General features: G+C 31.8%; 2 pseudogenes; both read left to right on the forward strand.

Annotated features, from left to right (window-relative positions):
- The first annotated feature begins 5559 nt into the window (after positions 1–5559).
- Positions 5560–6363, forward strand: LOC149541476 (protein CHUP1, chloroplastic pseudogene; annotated as a pseudogene).
- A 73-nt stretch (positions 6364–6436) lies between these two features.
- LOC149541477 (uncharacterized) overlaps positions 6437–12310 on the forward strand; it is a 51681-nt pseudogene continuing 45807 nt past the window's right edge.

A 12310-nucleotide genomic window follows, 5' to 3' on the forward strand; every position in this document is an offset into this window, starting at 1 on the left:
TTGCTAAAAAGGAACATTGGGTTCTGGATTGTTAACAACTGGTGGATTCAGAATAGTACTATTAAGGAAACTAGCCAAAATTTTAGCAAAAGGTTGAAGACAACTTGTATCTAAAGGTTCTACTCTAGAGGATGATTCTATAGGAAAAATAAGGCTTGCATCCTCTAAAGGAAAATCAGATTCTTCTTTGATTTCTTCATTCAAATTAATAGTATCCTATGGAAGAAATCTCCCATATTCATCTAATTGTCTTCCTCTTTGATGTATGCAATTAAATTGGTGACTTGTTAATCAAGCCCACAATTTTGTGGTTTCTATCCAATAAACTAAAAATAAAGGACTCATGAAAGTTCCTAGTTTGACACCATCCCTAGCATCGATTCCAAAAACTTATGATTCCATAGTAGATGAAGATAATTACACCATTATTCCTCTCAAGGATACTATGTCTATTTTGAAAACTATTTATTCCAACATGAAATACACTTGAATTGTCAATCCAGGGATGTAGGACTTTAAATGGGTCAGCACAATATGTGCACTAAGTTCCTTCAAGAGTCTTAACACCTATGCCGTAGGAAGGTAAAATGCATGAAAGGAATCTATACTATTGATATAAAAAAATAAACACAATCGGACTAACAAACAATAACTGTAGAAAACTTCAAAAAATGAATTCTAAACTAGTCAACAATTCAAACATCCACCATGATCATTTTCCACAAGTGCTACAGGAACCTTCATAGTAACAATGTTGTAGGAATAATAAAATAAATCTATCTTAAAATAGGAAATTACAAGAAATGAATCTACTCTACCTAAATATATTCCACCTCCCAAGTGGGAAACCTTGGTTGGCTTCAACTCACTAAGAACACAATAGGTATTCCAAAATAACTTTTTCATTAAAATCCTTCTTTGATTACATCACTGAATAGTTCATGAAGAATAGAAAAGAGTAACTTTTGAATCTTAAACTAGCATTATCTATTTCTTCATTAGTTTTTCTCTCCTTTTTTGAAGATGATCCTCAAATCTATTATATAGAGGATTGGATACTTATTAAAAACATGACATAAAAGCCATCAACAAACATTGCCAAAATAGAAGGCGAAATGTCAACCATGACATAGAACAATAATTAAGCAACAAAATAATAGCTTGTAGGAAATATAGAAAGTTAGGTTTCCCTACTTTTCTAGAACTATAACTCCTCTACAGGGGTGGCTTCTTGATAAGAACTAATTTGTGCTTCCTATGCCATGATCGGTGTTCATCATCTTCTTCCTTTAATATGGTAATCACCACTCTTTGCACCACTTCTCAATTTCTAGAAAGTTAGAAACATCTAGAACACATATGTATGATAACATTCCTAGTCTTATTAAAATATTAGAACATAGCTTAAAATATTTATATGAAATACTACATTTTATGTATAATATTAAGAAAAGTATGTCATACCCACTATCCATCAGTTTAATAAGTTCTAGCCATATGCGGAATAAGTTCACAAGAAATTTAAAAAAAATCTTTTGGAAATGTTTTTCACAAGGCTCAAAGAGAAAATTCAAAATATAAAAATTATATCAAATTTGAGACATTAATATGCCTCATCACTGAATGATTTAGATGTTGATTAAAACAGTGTATGTTGAATCATTCAGGAGCTGAGTTACAACATTAAGAATATAGTGGATGTTGAGCATCAGAGCTTTCAAGTGTCGAGTAAATAGTTTTTTTCCTAGTTGTTTGTAATGACATAATTTCATATGTAAACCATTTTTGGACTAACCTAAGTATTTTTTTATAGATTTAGAAGATAAGGATAGATTTATATTTGTGAATCCCTATGCATTGCATGAAACCAATTAGAAAAAAAGGGGTGAATTAAGTGGCAAAATGAATGAATCACGATTGTTGATTCCTACCTAACCCTAGTCTACCAATAATTTTATAAAGAGATAGAACCCTAAAAAGTTTGAGAGCCTAGGATGCATATGTGAGAGGAGAAGGACGAATGAAAAGAGTAGAGAAAGAACATTGATGGTGACTATGGAGTTTATGGTAGAGATATGAATTATAGAATTAATTAGAGAGAACAAAGAAAAGTAATTAGAGGACAAAGAAGACATATCATATTCAAAAGGATAAAGTATATATAAGGAAAGAGAGGATTTGATATCTAGTAGACTAGTGCTAAGTGAAGGATCAATGTTGAAACATCCTAATAGGTGAATCAATGAAAATATATTAACAAAGTAGGCTTAACAAGCTTTTACAAATCCTTTAACAGGGTCCTTACTTTATTGTGAGTTAAAGTCCTCTAAGAAGGAACACTCTTAGTATGGTGTTGAAATCCTTTAACAAGGTAAGATTTAACTATCTTTGAAAGCCTTTAATAGGGAAAACTTTTCATAGGGTCATAGCCTTTAAAAAAACATCCACAGAGAGACATTAGACATAGATAAGTACATATATACAAATAGATATGAAGTGAGAATGATAAAGATATATGTCCATCTAAATGGAGGAGATATATTGGGATAGAAAGATATGCAAATAAAACAAAAAAGATATAAATAGAGAGGGAAATATGGTGGGATAAACATATAGATGTAGAGTTTTATAGGTATATTAAAGGGAGTGGTGGAAAGTAATAGATGGATAGAGAAGGATATTTTCCTAGATATAGAGGAGAGAGAGAGAGAGGAAGATATGCATATAGATCAAAATGTGTGTGTGTGTGTGTGTGTGTGGGTGGGTGGGTGTGTGTGTGCGTGCATGTGTGACTGTGTGCATGTGCGTGTGTGTGTGCATGTGCGTGTGTGTGTGCATGTGTGTGTGTGTGGGGGGGGGGCATGCACGTGTGCATGTGTGCATGTGTGTGAATGTGTGTGTGTGAGAGAGAGAGAGAGAGAGAGAGGATACAATAGAAAGAGATATAGATGGTGAAATAAATTAGTAAAACATAAGGAGATCCAAAGAGGATTAGAGGGAGAGCCTAACAAAGGGATAAATACTTAAATTGCCTTTTATACATTTGTGTCATACTCCTTTATATTTATAACCAAGAAATGAATACCATATATGGTTGAAATAACTTATGATTAAATCTAAGGGTACAACATATGCAACCAATGATGTTTGTGGCCATATAAGACACTATATTACTTTTTCTTTTTATGTTACATTTTCTTTTAGTACAATGAGATAATTATAATTTGGGAGAAAATGGTAAACTCTTTTTTTAGTATCTTAAATCTGAATTAAGATTAAAAATACTTCAAAAATTTATTTGGATGAAGCTTGCCCCCAATGTAGGCTGCAAGTGGAAGAGGAAAAGTGAATGGATGGATAAGTGGAATTGGAAGACACTAGATACATGATAAGAAAACAAAGGGAGGACTCAAGCATCTAGATACATGTATGGTATCCCTTGATATTTATTTCTCTCTCTTTGTTATTTTGAGGGAATTTTTACTATTTTCTTATAAATTCTAGTGGGGTAATGAAGGGAAGGATGAAATGGGTTTGAAAATGGAGGTTAATGACTTATGACAAATTTTGGGTAAAGAGGTTGCAGTTGTTGGGAGGAAGAAATGGTTGATGGATGCTAGGTTTTAAGATTTGTGAATGAGTGGATGAAAGAGCTATAAAGATCATCATTGACACATACCTTGAAGGGTGATGAACAAGAATAAATTTGGGGGGATATGTAGGAAAAAGTTTGAAGTTTGGGATATTGGAACCCAAAATGGATAAAGGAGATGGATTTTGAGGCATAAGGACCCAAAATGGAGTTCGAAAATGGGATTTTTAATGATTTTTGGAAGAAGGCAACCTTTGGATTAGTAAAATTTGATACCATTTTGAAATTTTCCTTAATTTTTATTGCTTAATCAAGTAGCTTTGGAATCCACATAATTTTTGTAGTTTTTATTTTCAACTTTTGTGACCTTTGGATTTTTTCTTTCTTTTGGATCACATTTTTCTTTTTTGGAACATGTCTTTTAGATGTGACATGTTGATCCTTGGATTTCTATGGATATTTGGCTTGATTCTCTTTATCTTTGGCATTTGAGTTACATCAATTGGCCATGTTATGGGTGTATGAGATTAAATGGGATGGAGAGATTATGATGAAATTATGGATGGTAAAAATTGGAATGAATTCAACGATGTGTGCCTTTACCAATCTTTACTAACATCATGAGGGGATGAAGTGGAAGAATTAGATATGGCTGATGGATGTATGCAAGGACACAAAATGGATGGAAGGGATAAAGAGTTTGGATTTGGAGCATAATGACACAAAATATATGAAAATGAGGAAGGAAGTAGAGTATGGATATAGGGTCCCAAAATGGACATGGAATATGGATGATGGGAACATTTAGTTTTGTATGGAGGAATTTTAGATTTGGAAGGAGTGGAAGGTATACTAACATATTGAGACAATATTTCTTCAATGGGATACTTATTATTTTCAATACAAGATACAAGTTCATGTATATGGGGTTCATGAGAAGATTGAATAGGTGCAACAAGATCTCATGAAGAATTAGTATCACAAGGGGATTATGAGGGATAATAGGATCATGAGATTGATTGGGATCATGAAATAAAAATAAAGGGGTACTTTGATCCTAACTTATAAGAGGATCATGTAGTGGGATGAAAGTAATGATAAAATCATATTATAATGGAATAAAATTATATAATCATATTATAATGGAATAAAATCATATAATGGAGTGGAGGGAATAGAACCATGAGATGGATTGATTTGATCTTGACATGGATGAGTATTATTGGATGAAGTGGAAGGAACATCTTTATGAAGTGGAGGATCTATGGATGCTAGCTCTTGAGATGGAATGTAATCATAAATGGGTGCAGTAGAGGGAATGTCTTGATGTTGATTAGGAAGGGGATCATGAAATGGATTAAGAGGGATTAATGTATTTTGAGGGGTAAGGGATTTATGGGATATGGAATTGATTAGATCTAAAGGAGAGGATGAATCCATAATGGCATGCTTTGAAACAAGTTCTTGACATGGCATTAGGTGTATGACTTTTCATGATTAGATCATTTTATTTTTGTATTTGAGAAAAATGGTGTGCAAATGATGGTGACTTTGGAAGATTAGGATTGTGTGAAGGTCAAGATATGGGTAGGGGTTTGAGATGATGGTTTTGGACATTAAGATGAAAGTATGTGGAATTACATGCAGGATTTGGGTTGGATGGGACATGGGAATTATGGATTTAGAAACATGGGGGAAGAGGACATATGTTTTCAAAGATAGATGTTTTTTTTTTACCACCATTTTGTAGGTAAAAGGGCATAATTCTTGAGTTCTTCAATTTATTTTGCAATGTCATTTATGTTTGAGGAATTATTGATTTGACATTGATGGTGTATCATTTATCAAAATTAATATTGATGGCATATGTTTTTACTATTTTTACTTTCTTCGATAGCCATGAAATTTTTTTGACATTGAGAATAGTCCAAATATCAGTGAAGATAAGGAGCAGGATGCTTTCTCCAATGGCTAGGAATATGCTTCAATAAATAATCACAGTTGATGAAGATAAGGAGAAAGATGGTCCTGAAAAGAATTTTGAATTGAAGAAAAAATTACAGTAGTTGAAAGAACTAGAAGTGGAAGTAGATGAATTAAGAAGGGCCAAGAAAGAGCTACAATGAGAAAAGTAGGAGTTCATAGTGAAACTAGACGATGTAGAAGAAAAATTCACTTCCCTTTCTAAAATTATTGAGGTACATTTTCCATCTATATTTCTCTAGGTCTATCTAGGTTGCATCTAAGTCATAAGGTTTTTCCAATTTATAACTTTGTGTTTGAATTATTGTCTATGAATTTAATGTGGTTCTTTAGTTCCAACAAAAGGTATCAATTTTTTTCTTAAACTATAGACAAAGGTTATTGAGAAGGAAAGAGAGGAGGTCAATTTATTGATGCATGAGAATAAATATCTATCAAAGCAAATAGGAGTACAAAATAATTGATTTAGTGAAGTTGAGGAATTAGTTTATTTGAGATGAGTTAATGCATGCCTATGCTATGAGTTGAGGAACTACAAATCTCCTCTAGGGAAAGTGACTACATGCGATCTCAACAAAAGCTTGAGCCCAAGATCGTAAGAGAAGGCAAAATAGCTTATGTTAGAATGCACTAGGCTAGATGTTTTTACATTGCATCAAAAAGAGCTCATAGATAATGACTTTGAGAGTGCATCATCTAGGATATCCACACCTTTTGAGAGAGTTGATTTTGATTACTTTTCTTTGGATAGTCCATCTAGTAGACAAACTAGATACAAAAAATTCTAGCTTGATTCTATCATCTAGACAAAAAGCCCATGACACAGATGTTCAATGTTAGATGTTCCATTGACTTCTTTAAAAGGAAATTGATTCTGACATAAGGACATAGTCTAAATCAAGCACATTACTTGATGCCCATGATATACCAATGAAATTTCTTGAGGCACATGGTGCATAAATGTCATTAGTTGGTTAATCTTAAAGGGATATGAGTAACATGTCAGAAACATCTACAGAATTGAAGGATTCATCAATTAGTGTGGTAGTTTTCCTTAGACTTGTGTCAAAGCCTAGCTCAAAATATAGGCACTAGTTAGCATTGCAAAAAGATAATGATATTAAATGTAAAACATAACAAGACTGAATGAGAAAAAATTAAAATAGAATCATTGAGTGAAGATGTGAGACAAGAGAATTTAACAAGAAAGAATATGCTAGAAGCTCTTGAATCTAGAGATTGCCAAACTAACTCCCCATGTGACAATCCAAGTCAAAAACCAAAAATCATAAAAATGAAACTTTCTTGAGTACAAAAGAGGGCCCCAAAATTTGCAAAGGTACCCCCCAAGCCTTCCATGGGTTGTCCAATACACAATGATACTCCATTTAAAGCTACAAGTGACATTCACATGCCAACTTCGCCACCTATTTTTGGTATGCCTCCCTCCACCGCCACCTCATTCTTGTGGCCCTAATATTTATCAGCTTATTTTGAAGGCATCACAATTCTATAAGAACATTGCATGGAGACATTCTATCAAACATTTTGCGTGTGTTGAGGGATTTGACATAATAATTTACTATTGCGGACCATCTACAATTAGTTGACTATTCCATTTTTCTTGTAATAAAATTTAACTAAATGCATCTTCTAATTTAGTTCTTTAATTAGTCATTTAGATAATATCTAATGTGAATTCTCCTATCTATAATATATAATTTGATTAATAGAAAAAAATTGTATATAAGTGATCGAATAATAATTTTCCTATACCTATCCTTGAGCTCAGGAGACCTCCTATATCTATAGCTTCAAGATCTATAGCACTAAGATCACTAAATAGGAATCTATAAAATCCAAATATTCAAAATAAAAATTATCTAAATTTTCACAAGTAAATAAAAAATAATTTCTCTATCCCAATATTCCTTTCTTAGATAAATGCAACATCCATAGATAAATCTAGAAATATTTTCTATAAGCTTGTATTCTCTATTACCTATGATATTCTCATACAGATGTGCTAATCTAGATTTGTCATCTTTAATTAGATTTAATCACCAAATGTTTAGGAGATGTAATTTTCATCAACTAGTATACAATGGAAAACACAACATTTTATGGTGCTAGTGGCTGGCAAATCCACTTATTACCACATAACACTATGAGGAAATATGAAAAAACCTACAAACATTTGGTAGGTGGTAAGTCTATCAGCTTAAATATCCACACTAAATGTCAAGTCAAAGCAATACAATATCACATATTTTTGTTTTCTCTTTCTCCAATGTCTTCAATACATTGTTACCAATTCAGTAATAACCACATATTTGAGTCCTCAAAATTAACATATCAGTGCTTTATGAAATTATTCTAATGGATGATTGTGTGCAAATGGCTAACTACTAATTTTGTGTTGAACTAGTTGCATATATAACTCTAGCAATGACACCTATGGAGATGCAAAGTCCTCAAAGTTCCTTTACCATTTAAAAGAAAAGAGAGAAATAATTTTCCCAAAAAACATGAAATTCATGTAAAGGCACAAAAACTCCATGCAAGATGCCATGCATAAATTTTGTTGATTGAAAGGATTACAATGCACAATTTTGAGTAGAGTATAGTTATACAAGAATAGCGTACTGAGAGCCTAATTTTTCATGAAAAATTCCATGCAAAATGAAACAAGACTGGAAGGATGTACATAAAGGAATCTTGTAAAACATTAAATTTGAACAATACTAATAACATCTATAAATATTTATGTAAGTTTATGTTTTGACCCTTTTGTTACATTATTAATAGAAAATGTACCATATAACCTCAATATTTATACATTATCTAATGTGATGCATATCACAATAAAGGCTAATGAAACCATTAAAAAAAATTATGAAACATTTGAGCCAAGATTAATCAATTGAATGAGAAAGAGACAAGATGAGGTCAATTTTTTTGCCATAGAGGTAGAGTATATGGAAGCTACTTATGCCTACACTATTGAATATAGGAGATATATCTATATCATCAAGTAAGTCAACTTCATAAGCATTACCATTGTCAAAATTCTTCAAGATCTTACAAGGTCCAAGCTTCTTTATCTTTAGCATATTTTATGTTCTAATAGGAAATTTTCATTTCTTTAAATGAACCATCACCTCATCACCAACTTCAAAATTATGATGTCTTCTAGACTTATCAACATTCTCCTTATACTTCTAATTACTTTGTTACAATCTCAACTTCACTTCCTTATGTAAAGACTCGATAAAATTAGCAAATTCTTCACCTACATCACTTATCTTTTCTTCACTGGCAACATTTCTCAAAAATGATATACTTGTAGGCTTCATTCCAGTAACAATCTCGAAATTTGTCTTCCTTATACTCCTATTCACAAAATTATTATATACAAACTAATCTTGTGCTAATACCATCTCCCAATTACTTGGCTTATCCCTAACTAAACATCTCAACAAATTACCCAAGCTTCTATTCACAACTTATGTCCATCCATATGTCTATGGATGGAATGTAGACCTAAAATTCAACTTAGTACCCATATTCTTCCACAAAGTCTTCCATAGTAACAAACACACTTATTGTATCTATAAAACATTTTACTTCTTGGTAATGCATGCAATCTCACAATTTGTGTAAAGAAAATTTTACTAACATGCTTAGCATCTAATGTCTTCTTACATCATATGAAATGATCCATCTTGGAAAATCTATCCACAATAAGAAATATAGAATCATACCCCTTCTTTATTTTAGGTAATCCAAGAACAAAATCCATACTGATGCTAGTCCAAGGTTTCTCAGGAACAACAATAGGTGTATACAGACTAGTATTCTGACTTAATCCTTTTGCAATTTGATAAACTCCACAACTTTTTACAAATTTTTAAATGTCCTTATACATATGTGGCCAATAATACGTATCCTTCAAAAAAATCAATGTTTTATCAATTCCAAAATGTCTAGCCAATCCACCACTATGCATCTCCTTAATCAAATTCAACCTCATAGCTCTTCTAGGAATACAAAATTGAATAGCTTTGAATAACATGCCTTCTTGAATAAAATACTCATCATACTTACTTATGTGATCTACTAGATTTGGTGCTCTGCACTCTCTTTGCAACTTAGAAAAATTAGGATTAGTATCATCCAACTCTTTCATCTAATCAAAACTAAGAAATTCAACCTTTATCTTAGTCAATGAAGAACATCTTCAGGTCAATGCATCAAAAACTTTATTAGTAACTTTACTCTAATGTTTAGTGACAAATTTGAAACTTTTCAAGTACTCAACCCACTTCATATGTCTCTGGTTCAATTTATGTTGACTTCCCAAGTACTGTAAATCTTTATGATTAGTATACAACACAATCTCCTTAGGAATCAAATTATATCTCCACTTCTTCAAGGCTTGAACAATAGCATACAACTATTGATGATGTACACAAAATACTTCCTTTTAGCATCATTCAACTTTTCTCTAAAGAAAGCAACAAGTTTTCCTTCTTGACTTAATAAAATTCCTATTGCACTACCACTTGCATCACATTCAACTTGAAATACATTATTGAAATTAGATAAATCCAATATAGCAATTCATCAACCTTTTGTTTCAAAGTCTCAAAACTCTTGTCAAATCCATGTGTCCATTTTAATTTCTTTTTATGTCCTTTCATTGTCTCAGTCATAAAATTTAAAAAAACACTCAAATTTCTTATAGACTTCCTATAGATCTTACTTCACTCGCATTATTAAGTACAGGTCATTCTAAAATTTCTTTAACCTTCTTAGGTTACATTCTCAAACCATAAGCTCAAATCACAAATCCCAAATATACAATCTCCTCTTGCATAAAAGAACACTTCTTCAAGTTAATCACTAGCTTCTCTCCTTTGATCTCTACAATGCTTGTCTAAAATACTCAAGATATTCTTCCTTAGTCTTACTAAATATCATAATATCATCCAAATAAATAATCACAAACTTACCCAAAAATAGTTTTAGAACTTCATTCATCAACCTCATGAAAGCACTAGGTGCATTAGACAAACTAAAAGGCATAACCAACCATTCATATAAACCATCTTTTTTCTTGATAGCAATCTTCCATTCATCAAATTCTCTAATTATAATTTGATGATAACCACTTTTCAAATGAATCTTTGTAAAATAATTTGCTCCATTCAAACAATCCATTATGTCATCCATCCTCGACATAGTAAATCTATATTTCACTATGATTTTATTAATAGCCCTAGGCTTAGTACACATTCTCTATTCATCATTCTTTTTAGGATCTAATACAATAGGTATACAACATAAACTCAAAATTTCTTTGATTAGATCTTTCTACAAAAACTCATGCATTTATCTATTAAGTTCTTCATTCTCTATAGGTGACAATCTATATGGTGCTTTATTTAGCAAACTTTCTCTAGGAATCAAATCCATACAATGACTTATACTTCTCATCAAAGGTAAACCATTAGGTATATTCTTTATAATAATATCATTATACTTATTTAGAAACTTTACAATTTCTAATCGAACTCGGTCAATACTACCAATTTCTACTATCAATCAATCACCTATGATTGGTACTCAATTAACACTATTTTTTGGCACTTGACTACTACTAGCACAACTCAATTTTCTTGGGATTATGGAAAAATAGACTTGATTCTTCTTCATTTCCTTTTCAAATTATTTCCTATAGACCATGTAGATTCTTATAGTAGTACACTTACCCTCATTTGGACTTACAATCAAATGAAACAATATTTGTTTCTTTCCATTCACCCAAAAAGTATATTGAGTCAATCTTCCATCGTATACAAAATATCTATCATATTACCAAGGTCTAGCCAATAAAATATTACAAAAATCCATAGGAATAATATCACACAAAACTTCATCAAAGGAATGTCCAATCTTGAACTTCACAAGTCATTGTTCATGTACCAATATCTTATGCTCATCTTTGATACATGAAATATGATTGGGTTTAGGATGCTTCAACCTTTGCAACTATAACTTTGTAACCAACTCTTCTGATGCCAAATTTTTAGAACTTCCATTGTCAATGATCTCTTTGCAACATTTTCTAGCCATCTTACATTCTAGTCTTGAAAAGACTTCTCCTAAGGATAGGTTCCTCATCACTTCACTTATTAAATAAGGTTCTTCTCACCATTACATTTTCTCCAACATTAGGTCCACTTGGTGAACCCTCATCATCTCTTTGAATTAATACATTTCTATTACCTAGTCCACTTTCAAAGGATCTACACTCAAAGGATCTATGTCCCTCTTTACCACATTTGAAACAATTACAACAAACACCACTTCTAGATAAGAATTAGATCTTCCATATAAGAACTAGTACCTCCTTAGTAAGAATTATCTCCTCTCCATTTAGTCTTGTTTTTATCATCATTCTTCCATTTAGACTTTCCCTTATCTTGCACAAAACTATTAGATCTATCACTTTCTCCATAAGATCTACCTCTACCTCTCTGGAATCTACCACCTCTACCTCTTTTTCTTTGCTCATGCTTCTTTGTCAATATTTCATCATCTTTTAAGGCATATTAATATGCTTCCTCTATAGTTTCCAAGTTTGAAAAACTTATCTCATCTTGAATTGTTGATCTTAGTCCATTTAGATACCTTGCAATTTTATCAACATCATCATCCACATGTCCAAAT

Source organism: Cupressus sempervirens, chromosome 8 (assembly GCF_028749045.1).
Source record: "Cupressus sempervirens isolate cs-2001-9-10 chromosome 8, ASM2874904v1, whole genome shotgun sequence".
NCBI classification, from domain to species: Eukaryota; Viridiplantae; Streptophyta; class Pinopsida; order Cupressales; family Cupressaceae; genus Cupressus; species Cupressus sempervirens.